General features: G+C 37.8%; 1 long non-coding RNA gene across 1 annotated transcript in view; it reads left to right on the top strand.

Annotated features, from left to right (window-relative positions):
• LOC140513140 (uncharacterized) overlaps window positions 1-18,387 on the top strand; it is a 52,442-nt gene that overhangs the window by 10,853 nt on the left and 23,202 nt on the right. The window contains exon 3 of the long non-coding RNA XR_011970081.1: window positions 1,327-1,446. This is a non-coding gene — a long non-coding RNA (uncharacterized lncRNA). The remainder of the gene's footprint in view (window positions 1-1,326; window positions 1,447-18,387) is intronic.

The raw sequence follows: 18,387 nt of genomic DNA, 5'->3' as shown, positions 1-18,387 counted from the left end.
ATAGCCTTCTTCCATGTAACTTGAATCTATATAGTATTGCAAGGTATCTTTTTTTAAATTTTTGACAACCATTAAAACCAAGGATTAAAATAAACTGAACTTAGGATCAAACCTTCATATCACTTCATCACAAAGTGTTTAAATAAGATTATTTTTAAGAAATGAATATTAGGTCACATTTCTTTCACAAAATACTGTTATTACTAATAAAAGGTTGTGAGAGCAGTTTTATATTGTTAATGTATTTAATTTTGTCTCATCCTTTAAAGAATTTTTTCTATTTAATAATGTTCATGATTTTTACATAGTAATCCATGTTTGAAATTTACTTGTAAATAAATATAATATAAATATAAAATTATAAATAATAAATAAATGTTGCATCGTTAGACTGGTTGGTGAGGGACAGTCCTTGGAGTATGCAGTTATTCCAATCCACCATACAGAAATTTGCAGTGAGCTTATTCCCAATTGTATATGACAGATTGGGAGGGATTTGCATTATGTAATGATGAAGCATTCCCTAACTGGCTGCTGCTAAGTCAGTGCTTATACAAAGGGAGCAACCCACCCCTCTGCTCTTTCTTCCTGGATGCAAAAAAAGACTAATTTGAGCAGCAACTCTATAGCCAGATTTGAGGGGGAGGGTGGTGGTGAGAAGGGAAACAAGTAGTATGGGCTTCAATATTGTTTTTTTAGCAATGCCTATTTTATGGGAATGTGTGACCAAAAAGTATTGACACCATTAATTAGACTGCTAATAAACTATTAAAGGGTTAATAGATAAAACTGGCCACACAGACTTTGGTGGCAGAATCATCTTAAAGCTGAGTTTGATATGGAAGCATTAATTAATAGAAAAAAATTGAGACTAGGAATCAGGAGACCTTTATCTGAGTCCCGACTTTGCAAGGGACTAGCTGTGTGACCTTGGGGACTTCTCTCTGCTTTATTACATATATATAAGGAGAGAGTTGGATTCGATGGGTAAAAATCTCTTTAGTTCTAATAATAACAGTGGCAGCTCCTATTTCTTTAAGATTTAGAATGATTCCTGGCAGGGAAGTTACATACTGAGAGATACTTGTCCCACAATGCTTTAGCTATTATTTGGAAACTATACAAAGGAAAGAGTTCTGGATATGGATTCCAGCACCTTGATTCAAATTTCTGCTTGACCTCTTATTACCTATGTGACCTTGGGCAAGTCACTTTACTGGTCCTCAGTACCATCATCTGTAAAATAAAGGGATTGGATTCAATGCCCTTAAGGTCCCTTTCTTTCAGCAATTTATGAGACTGTGACTCATAATACTATCCTTTCAGAAACCTTTTCCAGAAGAAGGATTGTTCCACTGGCTTCCCTAGGAAGGAGTCCTTTATGGGTCATAAAATCCATTCCATTTCATTATGAGGGATGAAAAATCATGACTGAGATGCCTCAAGGTTAGTACTTTCATAGTTAAATGTTCCCATTGAATGGAATTTTGGCAATGTAGGGCTAGAAGCATTTTCCATGCTTGAAGTATGGTATAAATGCTTGCTATTACTTATTTCCACAAAATATTACAAGACCCAAAGGAAGGTTCACAGAATGTTGGACAAATCCTCTATGGAGGATTTATGACAAAATATGGCCAAGAATTGTGCAAGATGGTTAGGTATAGGCTGCCCACACCAATTAGATTATGACTACATCAAAGTACTGATTTCTCTTCCCTCTTTCTTCTTATTTTAAAATTCCTTGATGTCATCCTCCATTCTTTCCTTAATAACAGCCTTTGATGATGAAGTAGCTTCTCCTCCCCAAGACTGGTCTCTCTATGTCTACACTTAATCCTATACTCGTTCATCTTTTCCAGAAAATTTCCTCCACAAACATTCCCCTTTTCTCTAAACTTCAGTCTACATACTGGTTCCTTCCCAAATGCTTACAAATATTAGTATCAATTGATGAATATAAATATGGCTTCATGGTGTTCTAGATAATAGAATTCCAGATATCCATACATTATATACCATGTTAAACTCAAAATGAATATATGACTTGAATATTAAAGGTCAAACCATTTTTAAAAATATACTTTTCACAGATATAACCTAGGGATGAATTCTTTACCAATCCAAAAATAGAGACAATTAGAAAAGATAAAACATTTCAAATACGTGAAAGTGAAAAGGTTTTATAGGAAGAAAAGATACTCCCTAGTAGCCTCAAATTCTTTCCCCTTGTAAGGGAAATATAAGTTTGGAAGACTATATAGTTGCATGGGTGGTCAAAGCACAATAGGGAGGAGTTTTATGGACTATTTATGGGCTCAGCTATGTGTTATTTGCTCTTTCCACTGGGTTAAATAAAACTTTACCATATTAAAATTTTTATTAGTAAGTTTTTGTTAGCCTGAGTGCTTATATGATAGCTGAGGGCTCTTTTCAGACATAAGTCAAATTCTGATGTTCCTTAGAAAAAAACCTCAGGTTTTAATGACATGAGTCATTAAGATTTTAGAGAAAAATCCTCAAGATTGAACCTGGGTTATATAAACCAAAAGCTATGTTTTGATCTATAAATTGACTATTATGGTGCCAAGTGCTTCACATTCCTGTCCCCCAAAACCTACTCTCTTCTTAGGTTAAACATCCCCAGTTCCTTCCACTTGTCTTCAGATCTGTTGAGCACCCAGACTGGAACTCTTGTTTTCTGATTCTAAGTCTAGAGTTCTTTCCACTACACAATGTTTTCTCTCAGCCCTGCTTCTTGCATTGAGAAGCCTGGTTTTAAGCGTATGACTTTGCTACCTTTCCCTCTGCACATTAAAAAATAGATTTAAAAAGGGAAAAGAAGAAAAATTTCCAGCTTTTCATATAACACAGATTTTGTGCCAACTCTTGAAATGGGTTTTTAAGTTCATACAAGGCTATATAGTAAGTGGTATTGGAAAATGATAGTGAAATGACTTTTGAACTTAATGTTAGATATTGTTTCTAGCCAGGCTTTTTATTCCTTTCTGTTTTCCCTCTCTAACTCACAAGGGAAATCAATCTTTTGTTCCCTTCATCACATTTTAAAAGGTAGACCTATGGAACATATGTTGTTGTCATGACAACTATTATCTCTTTTTTTTTTGGTAATTCCTTTTATTTTCTAAAAGTAACGTGCCCTTTCTTAAGGTCTCTATATTGGTTTTTTTTCCCTTAAACCTAGATTTCCATGGAGAATCTGATTCCATTGGAGCCAAGGGGCACTCTTGTCTTGCTTGAGAAGGACTGATTATAAGAAAAGTCCAGGATCGGCCATAAAACTGAATGCCAGCATTCCCTTAGCTCTAAATGAAAAAATTAATGAGTGTATATATAGATATGGAAGACATGAAATAATGCTAGCAGTTTCACAAAAACAGAGGCATGATCATGCCCCTTTGTCATGTAGATGGAATACCACTTTATTTTATTTTTGGACTGCAAAACACTTTATAATCACAGAATATCAAGGTTGGAATAGATCTCAGAGGTACAATCCATGAATCAAAACAAGAAGTCCCTGACAATATCCTGGAAAAGTGGTGGCCTTTTGCAAACACCTCCAGCAATACAGAGAATTTACTTATCTCCCAAGGCTGCTTGCTACAGCTGGAGGCAGTTCATTCTAGTTTTGGGTAGGGTTAATTGTTACAGCACCTAAGATGTGTCTCTTTAACATACCTCTTCTTCCTAGTTCTGCTTTCCAGGGCCAAGCAGAATAACTCTACTCTCTTCTTCACAGAAAATCCTTCAAATACTTGAGTACAGCTAGTAGGCCCCACTTGGCCTTATTTCATCTTCTGATCTCAAAGCACTTTGTTCAGCAAGTGCTTTTTTTCACCTGTCAATCTCTTAAACACTTGATCTACATTTTATAAATGGGTAAGATCAGAGAGTTTAAGAGCCGGGGTTAGGCCCTGAAGCAAGTAGCAGCTAGAATCTCAGTTGTTTGGTCTCTAACCAGGCAACAGCCTTTCCCAGTTACTTTATATTCTCAGAGAATTTCTTTTACATGTAGAAAGCCCTTGATGATTCATAGGACAAAGGCATTCATTTCTAAGGTTTGACTGTAAACCGGGGAAAGGAAGCTTCAGGAGTCTACCGACTGACGCACCCACACCTTTGCATACCAAAGACTGAGTCTTGATCAGGATGTCCTCTAAAGGTTATTGTTTAGAATTTATGAACTAAAAGGAGAATTTATTGGAAAATGTGATTTTTTTTCTTTTTCCAAAGGCTATTTGTCATGCTAATGTGTTTGGAAGTTAGTTTTGGATAATGAACCATAGCCATTAGAATTTCTTATATTTCTTAAATGTATCATTTATAAATATAAGTATAAATGTATCATTTATAAAAAGAAAACTAGCTTGTAGATTGCAACTTGCTATATGTTGTAGTTACAAAGCCCCTTTATAGACATTAGCTCATTCTTTCTTGATGGGGAAGGCAGGGCAGACCAAGAGGAAGGGAATGAGAGCCACAATCATTTCAAGACATCTTGACAAATTAATCTCCCAATGACCTAGTGGCCTAATGGTGGAAATTCCCTAACCTCTATTGAGAGAAAAGTAAAATAGAACAAACTATGCAAGGATACATTAAAATGGATGTCTCTATCCTTCTTTCTTCTGTAAAAAGTTCTATTTCTCTAGCCTCAGTTGTTGGAATGCTGCTGATGGACTGTGTACTCATAGAAGGCCTGAAAAGTTATAAAAACCAAATCTATACGCTAGGGTTTTGAAGATGCTATCAGTGAGAGCAATCTTCCTTCATATACCAATAAATTTCTTTGCTTTCAATTGGCCTCCTATTCACAGTCATGAGTACTACTGCTGACATGTCTTTCAAGAGGTCCTATTCCTCTCAGTAAAGAGAATTCTCCAACATCACAAAGTGCCCCTTTTGGCGATTAATGCAAGTATTATTATTTTCCTTATACAAATAAAGAAACTGAGCCTTAGAAAATAACACATCCAAGGTCACACATAGCTCATGTATTTGGGGAGGGGTAGAAATGATGGCCCACATGAGTGACTGTTAAATTAGCTGGCAGTTCTCATGATCACTTATAGAGAGATAAATAGATATGAAAGACCTACATATATATCCATAACAGTATCTGTAGTTCTGTCTTTCTAATTACTTATCTATACCTCTGAGTGTAAGCATTTATGTGACAGCTGTGAAAATATCATTATGTGGCAGAGCCTTAGAATCCAACAGAGCCAGTCTTGAATCCTACAAGCCTGTGATTCTAATGCCTAATGTTGACCTTTTAAACTGATTTAAATTAATCAAAATTAATTTTGATTTGAATTAATTAAATTAAAACTGATTTAAGCAAATCACTTAACACAAGTCAGCCTCAGTCCCTTCATCTATAAAATGGGAATAATAATAATACCTGGAACACATAGCTCACAGGTTTGTTGTCAAGCTCAAAAGAAACAGTGGATGATTTGAAAAAAAAAAAAGGTAGGAAGACGTAAATGTCTTTAAAAGTGGTTTCAAATAGGCTTAGGAAGATAATTGTCAGGTGTTATGTACATACACACATGCCCTTATGTATTTATAAATGTGCACCTGAATAAAAATCATATAATACAAATGTTCATATAAATAATGTAAATGTTCATGTAAATAAAATTCATCTATTGAATGAATGAATGAATGAATAAATAACTTACCCTAATTCAGGTAAGTCAGAGGCAGAATGATAGTGCAGAGAGAACTTCTTCAAAGACAGGAAGGCTCAGGTTTGAGGTCTATTCTATTACATACTTGTAACAGCAAGGACCCCGGCATAGACAGGAGAGCCTGCTGTACAGGTTCTTAGATCTGCTTTTCTAAAAGGAAAGTGACTTTTGAGGGGTCAGCAATCTACTTTAATCAAGCACATGTATCATTCACTTAGTTCAGAGGAAAAAGTCAGCACCCTGAACTTCAGAGAAAATAGAGACAAATAAAAACCAACAAACAGCGCTTCCAACTATCTGACCATAAGCAATACATACATCACAGATCAACAGACAGATCCAACTGTCTGAGCATTGCATACATACATAGTTACCAGAGAGAGAAGGACCAATATCTGGGTTTTTAAAAGGGGAAGGGGGGTCCTTAGCGGCTACCCAGAGTCTCATCTGACCAAACAAACACCTCCAATAAGTAAGCACCAAAACAAAACCTCACCTCGGAGTATATACACACTTTTCAGAGTCAGAAGGCATCACAACCTTTGAAAACCAGTGCCTCATTAGAAATTAACAAAAAGTATGGACCTTCCTACAAAACCAATCTCCCAAAATCAAGCTTCCCTTAATAGGCAGGCCCTTTAATGGGTGGGGAAGATCTTATTAACATAATTAACATTACAATACTATATGACCCTAGGCAAGTTACCTAAACTCTTAAGTGGCATCAAAGTGGCTGACCTATATCTGTAGGGGGAGTTTTTTCCAGAATTCATGTCTAGTACCTATCCATCCTATAACTGGGGACCATGACAAGAAACTATATTTCCCCCAGCCAATCTCACTGTCTCATTCTAGAATGGAACCTGTGACCTGGCCTCATTAATAGCTGTATTGGGGAAATCTCTAAAGTACTTCTCTTACATGTAGGCCAAAGAATAAGTGAATTTAATGAGAGGAAGTTATATGGGTTGCATATCACAGACAGGAGGAAGTCAGAGGGAAATCACCAACCCTCTGGCATCTGAGAAAAAGAATTATCCAAAATTATTTCCCAATGTGATTTTCTTTCCTTGGACCCTGGCCCTTTGGCAGAGCTAGGCAGAAACCCTACACTATTCTTTATAGGACTATTGCTAAATGGGAGTCACCTCTCGTGGCTCTGATCATATGCTATGGCCAGAAGCCCAGGCTGAACCTTAAAAGTCAGGCTGCTCCCACATTGATGAAAAGCTTTCCGTCTAGAGAGCTCAGGGTAATTTAAAAAACTTCCCTACTTTGAACCTCTTATAAGGCCCATGTGCCAAAAGTGGCATTTGAGAGCAGGGTCTCTATCTTTTACATCTCTGTATATCTCCCACAGAGTTCAGTCTAATATCTGGGACACAGGAGGTCATTCATTCTTTCAACAAGCTTTCGTTCTGTTTTGCTTTTTTAAAATGTTCCTTTTATTTGTGAATTCAGCAATCATCTACAGTCAAGAATAGGGAAGGGTACCATGTAAGAAACTGTAAACTTTTACCACACACAGTGAGTGTCTATGCACCCATACACACACACACAGCTGTTTTCATGTGGCATCCTGCATTAGACTGGATTACCATAGTTCCTGGAACATTACTATTGTTCGTCATGTCCAACTCTTGCCATCTCTGGGGCTTTCTTGGCAAAGACACTGAACTGGTTTGCCATGTCTTCCTCCAGTGGACGGAGGGGACATGGCTTGTCCAAGGCCGTGTAGCTAGTAATTTGCTTTGAACTCCAGGCCCAGTGGTTTCTCCACTGAGCTACCTACTTGCCTCTTCCTGGCGCGCCGTAGATGCTTAATAAATGCTTATTGAATAATATCATGTATATACATATAATATTTATGATACCCAATATAAATGTGTAGATAATTCTGCTAGACCAACTAATAAACATACAGATATAATATCCATTTACTCTCAGGTTCATGTATCCAAAGCAGACATGTAATATGATATATGACATACCTACATGTGTGTTTACTTCCCAAGGCAGAATCATTATAAGTCTGCTATAAGTATGTATATATGTACATATATATGTACTTAAGAATGTGTACATATACATGCACATATAGATACACTCAAAAGTATATATAAAATGCATATTTAAATATATACATATATACACACATATTTATAAGCAGACATCATAGTGATTCTGCCTTTGGAATTATCACCTATAGAGCTCCCATTATGCCTTCATGCCATAAACAAAGGGACTACTGATATTCATATGAAATAATAAATCTGGCAAATGTATTCTTTAGCAGCATTTTTTAAAAAAACAATTAAGGGGAAGTAAGGAAGCCGTGAGGTAGATTATTTGGTTGGTTTCTCTCAGTGTTCTTGCCGAAGGAGCACTAAGATAAAAGCTTGTGGTCATACACATCTCTTTTGTCTAGTTCATGAGGACATCATCTATCATGGTCTTGTAGCAGGGAACTACAGATGTAACAGACACTGGATGCTGCCACTATTCTGGTGCTACCATGGAACCCAGCTTTGTCTTTTTATTCTCCTCAAGAGTCCCTAAACTCCTCTCATATCCAGCTCATGAAAACTCTTTGCCATTCCATCTGAGAGTTGATCTTAAGTTAGTTTCCTCTCTTCCCAAACTGGAAAACCCTCCAGGTCTCAAGTTTTTTGTGGTCATAATGTATAGTGACTGTCAAAAATTATGCTGTTAGAAATGGAAAAAGAGGATTATTGAGATAGCATAGTACTTTAACTCAAGAGGTGGCATAGTGGATAGAGTCAGGAAAACCTGAATCCAAATCTAACCTCAGGTACTAGCTATGTGAGCCTGAGCAAATCATTTGTGTTCTGCCTCAGTTTCTTCATCTGTAAAGTGAGGGTAATAATAGCACTTACCTCTCAGAGTTGTTATAAAGATTAAATGGAATAATAACATTTGTTAAGCCCTATATTAATGCTATTATTATCAACCCTTTGACTCCACCCTGGGAAGATGAATTAGGATCTGGCTTCTTCAGAGCTCTGTAGAGGTCACCCAACCATCATAGCCCCAGCAGAGTTACCTTTGTACCACAAGAGGCAGCGTGGTATATCAGAGAAAAACACGAGGTTTGAGGTAAGGAAGACCTGAGTTCATATTTTTCTCTAATACTTAGTAGCTGTATGACCATAAGCAAGTCAGTTAGCTTCCGGAAAATTGGGACAACACATTCTGTAGTACTTACCTCACAGGGCTTAAACTAGGCTTAAATGGAAGCATTTTGCAGGCTAACTTTTTAAGTGCTAAGTAACTAACCTTTAGACACTCCTCACATTTATCCTTTTGTATCTTGTTACCCAGGGCATTGGATTGGACCAGGTTCAGCCCTGGAAGAGTTTGCCTCTAATCTGAACATTTCCTTTTCTCACATTAATTGGTTCACTAAATCCCCTACCTTGCCCCACCCAGGGCCTCTCTAGTTATAGAAAACTGTATGACTTACAAGGCTAGAAATTCCCCAAAAAGGGAAAGTAAAAGAGGTAATAAATGTACAATACAAATGAGGTATGGGACAGGTCATTTATTCCTACACACAAAAAGAAATGCTAAACAATAAAGATGCATCGTGTTCATTAAGAGAACTCAGAACAGAATTCAATAATTTATAATGACGTTGCAGTGTTTGTGGAGGCTAAGATTCAACCCTTAGCAGAATACAAAGTTGTGCAAGACTGCTAATCAGTCATTTCATATTTCAACTCCATTTGACACTGCCTCTTTATGGCAGAAACTTCCCCTGCTGCCAAAGAGTTCCAACCTGGTAGGTCTCAAGAACTCTGGACCTTCCCAATTCACAAGGTTAACTCCAAATTTGTTCACATTAATCTTGGGAGTGCTCTTCACCTAAAATCAAGAAAAAATATCAACAAAAGAGCTAAAAAACAACTATGGACACAGGCAAAATCTCTCCAAGGCAGGGCATGTGTTCATGGCAATTTAAGAGCAGTTACTGCTCTTAACAAAAAATCTACATTGCAATCCAGTTTCTTGGCTATGGGTTTTGCCATATGGGTTTGGCCCTGGAAAACTGCAAAATGAAATTGTTTAGCCATCTTGATGGAAGGTACCACATTGCTTTGTTTTATAATCCAAACTTTACTTGCCATAGAACCATGGGACACCTCTTTGTGTCTCAGTTTCCTCATATGTAAAATGGGAATAATACTTTGGACTACCTTGCTTATAAAACTGTTGTGAGAAAACAATGAGTAAACTCTTAGGCACCATAAAAATACTAGTCATCATTGATATTTTCTCTGGTTAGAAGAGAAGGGCAATGTCACTTCTCCCATCTATCTCTCAGTAAATAGCTAATAGAGTCCTCACAAAATTCTAATCTAGAAAGGAAGAAAGAGGTGAAGGAGAAGGTCAATCCCTTTTGTACATCTACTGAGTGAATCATCAGCTGTTCTGGCTCAGCAACCAATTATGTGACTTTTCATCATTTCACAGAGTAAACCCTTGAATGATGAATCATGCATAGCCAGAAAACAATCACAAAATTCCCCCAAAGTTGACTGGAAACAGGAAGGGCAACTCTGAACTTGCTGTATGGATTCATTCAACCCATTCAGCCTCTGCTATGTGTAAATTGTCATTATTATCATAAACAGGTTTCAGTACCTCCCATGACATAGGACATAGGGAGTCCAGGAAGGACTCCAGTTCTGTGGTAACTAGAGTGCTTTAAGCCCAGGCCAGGACATCTTTTCTCAGAAAGGGGTTCTCTAGAAAACTTTGAATGAGGAGGGCTCTTGTTCAGGGAAATTTCAGCAATATGTCTTACTCTGCTCTTACTTCTGACCTAACATCTCATCCTGCCTCCCCACTTATTTGATTTCTCTTTTCCCAATGTAATTCACTGAACACATCTCTGTCTGTTACTCCAGTTGCCCAATCTTCAGTTTTGATTAGGAATGTCTCTCTGCCCGCTTATCTACTTCTTAGAGAAATTCTTATCCACTTTCCTCATCCCATTTTGACCCCTGACCAGTGCTTTTATTTTGGCTACTCTCTTTGCCCTCTCCATTGACTGTCAGTTGCCCAAGGCTTACACATTAATTAATAATTGGTCAGCCACTTGGGTAACCCAGTTTTGGCTTTAGCTTTGGCAAGCCAAATTATTTCTCTACAAATGGAGGGGTTGTATAGATGATTACTAAGGTCCCTACTGACTCTAGCATTCTATAATTTCCTCCTATAACACCTATACCTTATACTCCTATACATTCTTTGAGACTCCATGTACACATCACAGTATAACAACCTATTGGACCAACTCTGTCCAGTGTGCAAGTCAAAGAATCCAGCTAGGAAGTTCTAGGGGAAACCTGGCTCATTTCCGGTAGAGAAAGAGTAGGGGAAAGCCAATAGTCTAGTCTCTGTCCTAATGTTCTACATATTACCCATCTCAGAATGAATGTCTACTGAATGTCAAAATTTGTCTCCTCAGGAAAGATGTTTCAATAGTAAGATTCATTCTGTTCTTTTCCCAATTGATCTCCTCCCTTCTGTTTCTGTCAGCATATTCCTCAGCATGGCAACTATCCTCCCACTCTGGTCTTTTCTTTGTAGTCTTAAAGACCTGGCTGCTGGCTGTTGTTAAAGATGGCTTTCAAACCTCATTTTCTAGTTAGTTGCCTAATTTAGAGTCCTTGTCAATTTGCATTACAGAGAAATAGAACAGTAGACTTTAAAGCCACTGGAGTCTATGCATAACAGCCTCATCTTTCTAAGTCTTTCAAAGCAGGCAGGATTAATTGTAGCTTATATAAGGACACAGGATTTCTGTCAGGTAGGAAGTAGGGGAGAGGAGATCAGACGCACTTTACCCCTCACGTTTTTTGAGTCCAGAAGAGGAAAAAGAGAGAAACGTGTGCCCTTTGTTTGAAACAGGGACAATTTGCAATACAGTTCTGTTTCTTGGTTATATAATTTATTCTGATAGCCCTAGTAAACTACAAAAGGAAATTATTTAGCCATCTTGGTGGAAGTTACAAGGGTTTGTTTGTTTTAAATCCAGCCTATGCTTGCCCTGTCACCATGGGCATGTGGCTTCACCTTTTAAGCCTCAGTTTCCCAATATGTAAAATGAGAATAATACTTGTACTACCTAGCTTATAGGATTGTTATGAAGAAAATACTGGTAAAGTTCTAAAGCACTGTGGAAATGTATAATATGTATTTATTATATATTTACATTCTATTTTTATGTATACACATATTTATATTATATAAAATGTATAATACTGAATAGTATGCCGGTGTAAAGAGCAGGAAGCAGTGGATAGTAAGAGAGTCCTAGTCAAGCATTATAACCTTGTTACTTTGGTATATAGCATTGTGTAGTGGATGAAAATGCTGCACTTGGACTCAGGAAGACTAGGTTCAAATCCTACTTGTCACTTACTAACTGTGTGAATTCAGACGAGTCATTTAACCTCACTGAGTCTTAGTTTTCTCATCTGGAAAGTGAGGATAATAATAGCACCTATCTTACAGTGCCAGTTTAAGGATCAAATTTGTTAAAACACTGTCAAAATTAAAGTGTTGTATAAATATGAACTATTATTGTTGGTGAGAAGCAGAGTCTCAGCCAGGATGTTTTGCCTCCATAGCCAGTACCACAAATTCTTCTGCAAGCAGCCAGCTTGAAGCAAACCCACAGCTAAAAAGTGGGGATGGGATCATGAAGCTGGGTGGTATGGGGGAAATTCATTATTCTTGTTACCTAGATGCTTAGTACTATTGTTTCCAAGCTACCCAAGGATTTCAAGTACTCTCAGGATACCTTCCATTAAGCATCATCAAGCTTATTCTATGAATGTATAATTCCAAGATACCATGACAACCAGTATTACACATAGATTCCAGTTCTATTCTCAACAAATTCCCCTAAATCCTCAGACTTTCAACCAATATTCCTTCTATTATCTCAATGTCACTGACTAACAGCTCTTCCCCAAGTATATCATATATAACCTTATAACCCTTTCTAGTGGGGGGGATGGTCACTTTATCCCACTTTCCTTGATTCAGTATTCCATACTCCTCCCTATCATTTCTAGATCACTTCTCTACCCCCCAAGAAAACCCCTTTCTCTTTTGAAATCCATATAGTCTATTTCTGTCATCTTCTTTCTATTATATCTTTATTGCTATAAGCTATCACCCTCCAGGTCATTCTCTCAGCTATCTCATTAACTTGTATTCTTCGTTTCCTTACTACCTCATGCCTAGCAATAACTCTCAGGGTCTTCAATATTGATATTGATGGCCCCTCTAAAAATTCCTCCTCCCCCCAACTTCAGTGATCTATTTCTCTATCCAATATTCTTTTATTGTATTGGTTCCACACTTGAATGAATACTCAAAAGGCAGAGCTGATAACGAAAACATCCAGGAATTAGGTATGTTTTTTAGTCTTTCTGGAAATAATAGAGGACTGGCATGAAGATAAATGTTGTCACTTGTGAGAAAAGCTAGGTCTTCTTACTGATGAATTCTGGGAAATTCTCTTGCTACATCAATAACATCCTCATAAGATCTGTGAATTCAAGTGAATTTTTAGCCTTTTCTAGCTCAGGTCAGTTCTAGGATAGAAGTAATGACGTTGCTATTTCTCACTTTTGGTCTTCCTTTACTAACTTTAGAGTAAAGTTCCTGACAGTCATTTTCTCTGAGTATAAGTAAAATATATTTATTGTCCTTGTGAATATAGATGATACTGAGAGGGAACTATGCAGTGGTTTTGTATAGTTTTCCTAGCAGCAAAGAGAACTCAAATCCATCTGTCTATTCTGTCTTTCTCCCTGTCTCTCTTGACTCATGGCACATACCTGCAAGATGATTAGCTAGAGTTATGGTCTGCCTATGACTATAAAGCATAAATTTGGTGTGTTGTCTCCAGCAGACATGCTCACTGTTTTTGATTGTCTATCAGTGCTTCACAGAACTCTGCAAGGCTAATGAGCAACTATCAATCAAGACAACTACTCAGTGCCATTAGACACAAATGGCTACTCCTATCCTTTCTTTTCTTTAAAAAAAAATAGCCTTGTTGATGTTTTTAAAAGACATCATTGTCACTTTCCACTCATCCATATCCGCTGTTACTCTCCTTTGTAATAGATAAGTGTTGTCAAGCAAAGCAAATCACAGTAGTCATATCTGAAAATGTATAACTCATTTCATACCTGTCATCCATCACCTCTTTCCCAAGAGATCATTGGTGTGTTTTCAGACTGATTGCCCTGTCTGGTTGCTGTCCAGTGTGAGGGTGAGTTCATCAATTATCTTCTTCCTTCTAATGTGAAAAATTAAGAAGGCATCAGGAAGAATTTGAGGGATGGGTGCCAGAGAAAGGAACAACAAGCAGTTTCCTGAGTCTTTGGCCAGTCAACTGACTGCTTTTTTTCTGTCAAAAACTAACTGGGCCAATAGATACATCAAATATATAGCTAATATTTAACATGATTGCACATATATAATGTATATTAGATTGCTTGCTATCTTAGGGATGGGGAAGGGAAGGAAAGAGGGAGAAAATTTGGAACTCAAAATCTTATAAAAATGGATGTTGCAAGCTACCTTTACAAGTAATTGAAAAAAATAAAATAAAATTTACAAAAAGCAACTTAAAAACCTATATTAGGGGCAGTGCCAAGATTGTAGAGTAGAAAGACGTACATACTTTAGCTCTTCCCCCACAGCCCATAAAATACATGTAAAGAAAGACTCTCAACAAATTCCAGAGCAGCAGAAGCCACAGAAAGATGGAATGGAGGAGATTTCCAGCCCAGTGTGACCTGGAAGGCTGACAAGAAAGGTCTGTTGCCCCAGGCTCAGAGCAGAGTCCAGCCCAGCCTCGGCAGCATAACTCTGGGAGGAGCAGAACCAGAACAGGCTTCGGAGATGAAAGCCCCAGCCTTGGTTCACAGATCCCTCAACCCACAGGTGCCAAAGGTCAGTGAGGGGGCTTTTTAACCTGAGCAAAAAGGGAGCAGAGTCCACCCCTGGCCCCAGCCCAAGGCAGCAGTGGAGGCTGGGCAGTAGAGGCTTCTGGCCAGAGCAGGCAGGCAGCAGCCAGTGTCCATTGTTTCATTGTTGGAGCACTGAGCATAAAGCCCCTGAGGAAATTGAGCAGCTGATCTGAATCTCAGCACTGAGCATGGTCCTGGGGTGAACAGGAGTACTAGGACCCTCCTCTTGACAAAGGATTCAGAAGTCAAGTAACTGGCTGGGAAAATGCCAAAAAAAGGGGGAAAAAATAAGACCATAGAAGGTTACTTTCTGGGTGAACAGGTATTTCCTTCCATCCTTTCAGATGAGGAAGAACAAAGCATACTGTCAGAGGAAGTCAATGCTTCTGCATCCAGTACCTCCAAAATGTATATATAATGGGCCTAGGCCATGGAAGAGCTTGAAAAGTGAGTTATCAGCTTGCTAAAGGAGACCCAAAAAATGTTGAGGAAAATACCCCCTTTAAAAATAGGCTAACTCAATTGGAAAAAGAGGTCCAAAAAACCAATGAGGAGAAGAAGGCTTTAGAAAGCAGAATTAGCCTAATGGAAAAGGAGGTTCAAAAGCTCACTGAAGAAAATAGTTCTTTAAAAATGAGAGTGGAGTTCAGGGAAGCTAATAACTATATGATAAACCAAGAAGTTACAAGACAAAACCGGAGGAATGAAAAAATAGAAGATAATGTGAAATATCTCATTGGAAAAACAACTGACCTGGAAAATAGATCCAGGAGAAATCATTTAAAAATTGTGGAACAACCTGAAACCCATGATCAAAAGAGGAGCCTAGACATTATTTTTCATGAAATTATCAAGGAAAACTGCCCTGATATTCTAGAACCAGAGGGTAAAATAAATATGGAAAGAATCCACTGATCACCTCCTAAAAGAGACCCGAAAAGAGAAACTCCTAGGAATATTGTGGCCAAATTTCAGAGTTCTCACGTCAAGGAGAAAATACTGCAAGCAGTTAGAAAGAAACAATTCAAGTATGGTGGAAATACAATCAGGATAACACAGGATTTGGCAGCTTCAACATTAAGGGATCAAAGGGCTTAGAATAGGATATTCCAGAAGTCAAAGGAACTGAGATTAAAACCAAGAATCACCTACCCAGCAAAACTGAGTATAATACTTCAGGGGAAAAAATGGTCATTCAATGATATAGAGGACTTTCAATCATTCTTGATGAAAAGACCACAATTGAAGAGAAAATTTGGCTTTCAAACACAAGAATCAAGAGAAGCATGAAAAGGTGAACAGGAAAGAAATCATAAAGGACTTTCTAAAGCTGAACTGTTTACATTCCTACATGGAAAGATAATATTTGTAACTCTTGAGACTTTTCTCAGTATTTGAGTAGGTGGAGGGATTATACACACACACACATATAGACAGAGAGCACAGGTTGAGTTGAATCAGAAGGGATGATATCTATAAAAAATAAAATTAAGGGGTAAGAGAGGAATATATTGGGAGAAAGGGAGAAATGGAATGGAACAAACTATCACTCATAAAAGAGACAAAAAAATAATAAAAAAAAGATAAAAAAATTTTCAATGAAGGAGAAAAGGGAGGAAGTGAGAGGGGAAAAGTGAAGCTTACTCTCATCACATTTGACTTAAGGAGGGAATAACATGCTCACTCAAATCTATCTTACACTACAGGAATGTAGGGGAGAAGGGGACAAGTGGGGTGGGGGATGATAGAAGAGAGGGCAAATGAGAGAAGGGAGTAATTAGAAGTAAACACTTGGGGGAGGGATAAGGTCAAAAGAGAGAAGAGAAGAAATAGGGGGCAGGATAGAATGGAGGGAAATATAGTTAGTCTTACACAACATGACTATTGTGGAAGTCTCTTGCAAAAAGACACATATATAGCCTGTACTGAATTGCTTACCTTCTCAGTAGAGATGGGTGGGGAGGGAGTAAGGAAGAGAAGTTGGAACTCAAAGTTTTAGAAATGAATGTTGAGAATTGTTATTGCATACAGCTGAGAAATAAGAAATACAGGTAATGGGGTATAAAAATCAATCTTGCCCTACAAAAATCGTGAGAAGATGGAGATAAGGGAAGGATGGGGTGTGACAGAAGGGAGGGCACATTGAGGGAAGGAGTAATCAGAATGCAAGGTGTTATGGGGTGGGAGGAGGGGAGATACGGGGAAAAAAAATGGAACTCAAAATTTTGTGGAAATGAATGTCGAAAAATAAAAATAAATAAAACTACAAAAACAAAAAAACCCCCCAAAACAAAAAACCCTATATCTATGCTTGCAGAAGCAAGCTCTGAATCATTGAGCTAATAAGACTAAGCACTATCATAGCTATTTTCAACCTGTTATATAAATTTCTGCATTTTTTCCCCTTCACTGGACATATATCATATTCAACCAGGCAAATGTTTATTATTCTTCTTTGCAATGAAGTCTTCCATTGTCTAATTGGAATCTTTTAACAAAGTAATGAAAGGAACACCAATTATAAGGTGTGGACTCAGAGTAATTAGGGAGAGTCATTTGGTGAAGGGGGAAATAGTAGACAGAGTCAGAAGATTTGGTTTTGAGCCCATATTTTATCAGTGTAAGAGGCATAATGTTATGGTAGAAAAAGCACTGGGAATGAAGTAACAGTTCACTGGTCAAAATCCACCTCTTTGTGTGATCAAATGAGATAACATTTGTAAAGTGATTAGCATAGTGCCTGATATGTAGTAGGCCTTTAATAAAAGTGTGTTCCCTTATCTCCCTTGTGTGACTGAGTAACTTTCTTATCCTCTTTAGGCTTTCCTTACCTCTAAAATGAGGTTGAACCAGATGACTTCTAAGGTCCCTTTTAGGTCAAGGCTAGCACTTGTTGAGCACTTACTATGTGCTGGGTACTGTGCTAAGAACTAGGAATTCAAATGCATGAAAAATTAATCCCTGTGGTGAAGAAACACACTCAAATGGGGGAAGGTGGCACCTAAAAGGAAGCTAAACATGTTAAAGAGGTGGGGATGGGGATAAGAGAGTGTACCTGTGTAGGAGCATGATAAAGTCCATAGAGTCAGCAACACAGTCTGGAATGAAGAGAAGACATGGCTGGTCTGGTCATCCTCTTTAAACTGAAGTTTGGGAGAGGAATCAGCCATTCAGAGGAAGAGGTTGCAGGTAGAGGGCACTTCTAGTTGGAGAAGTCCAGGGTGAAGAAGTTTCTGTGGTGTGGGGATAGAACCTGTGGTCTAAATCTTATGACCTTATGAACCAGTTGTATGAGCATGGGCAAATCAATTCATCTCTCTGAGCAAGTTTCCTTATTTGTGTGATATTAAGTAGCTAGTAACATATTATAATACCAGGCAAATTACCTACCTCACAGGTAGTAGGTGGAGTATAGCATGTTACATAAATATAAGCTATTATACTTGCTTTTAGAGCTCAGAAAGTTATAATTGGAAGTGCCATATTTTCAACTCTGATTCTTACTAGACCTTTGAAACAATTTACTGGGCAAACAAGTCTGGAACTACAGCTAGGCTTTCTTTGTTTACTTCTCATCCATCTCCGCCTGAGGTAAAGAACAGAAGCAAATAGATGTAACCACCTCTGATTTCCTCATCCCATTT

Source organism: Notamacropus eugenii, chromosome 7 (genome assembly GCF_028372415.1).
Source record: "Notamacropus eugenii isolate mMacEug1 chromosome 7, mMacEug1.pri_v2, whole genome shotgun sequence".
Classification (NCBI taxonomy): domain Eukaryota; kingdom Metazoa; phylum Chordata; class Mammalia; order Diprotodontia; family Macropodidae; genus Notamacropus; species Notamacropus eugenii.
This window is presented reverse-complemented; position numbering and strand designations above follow the sequence as displayed.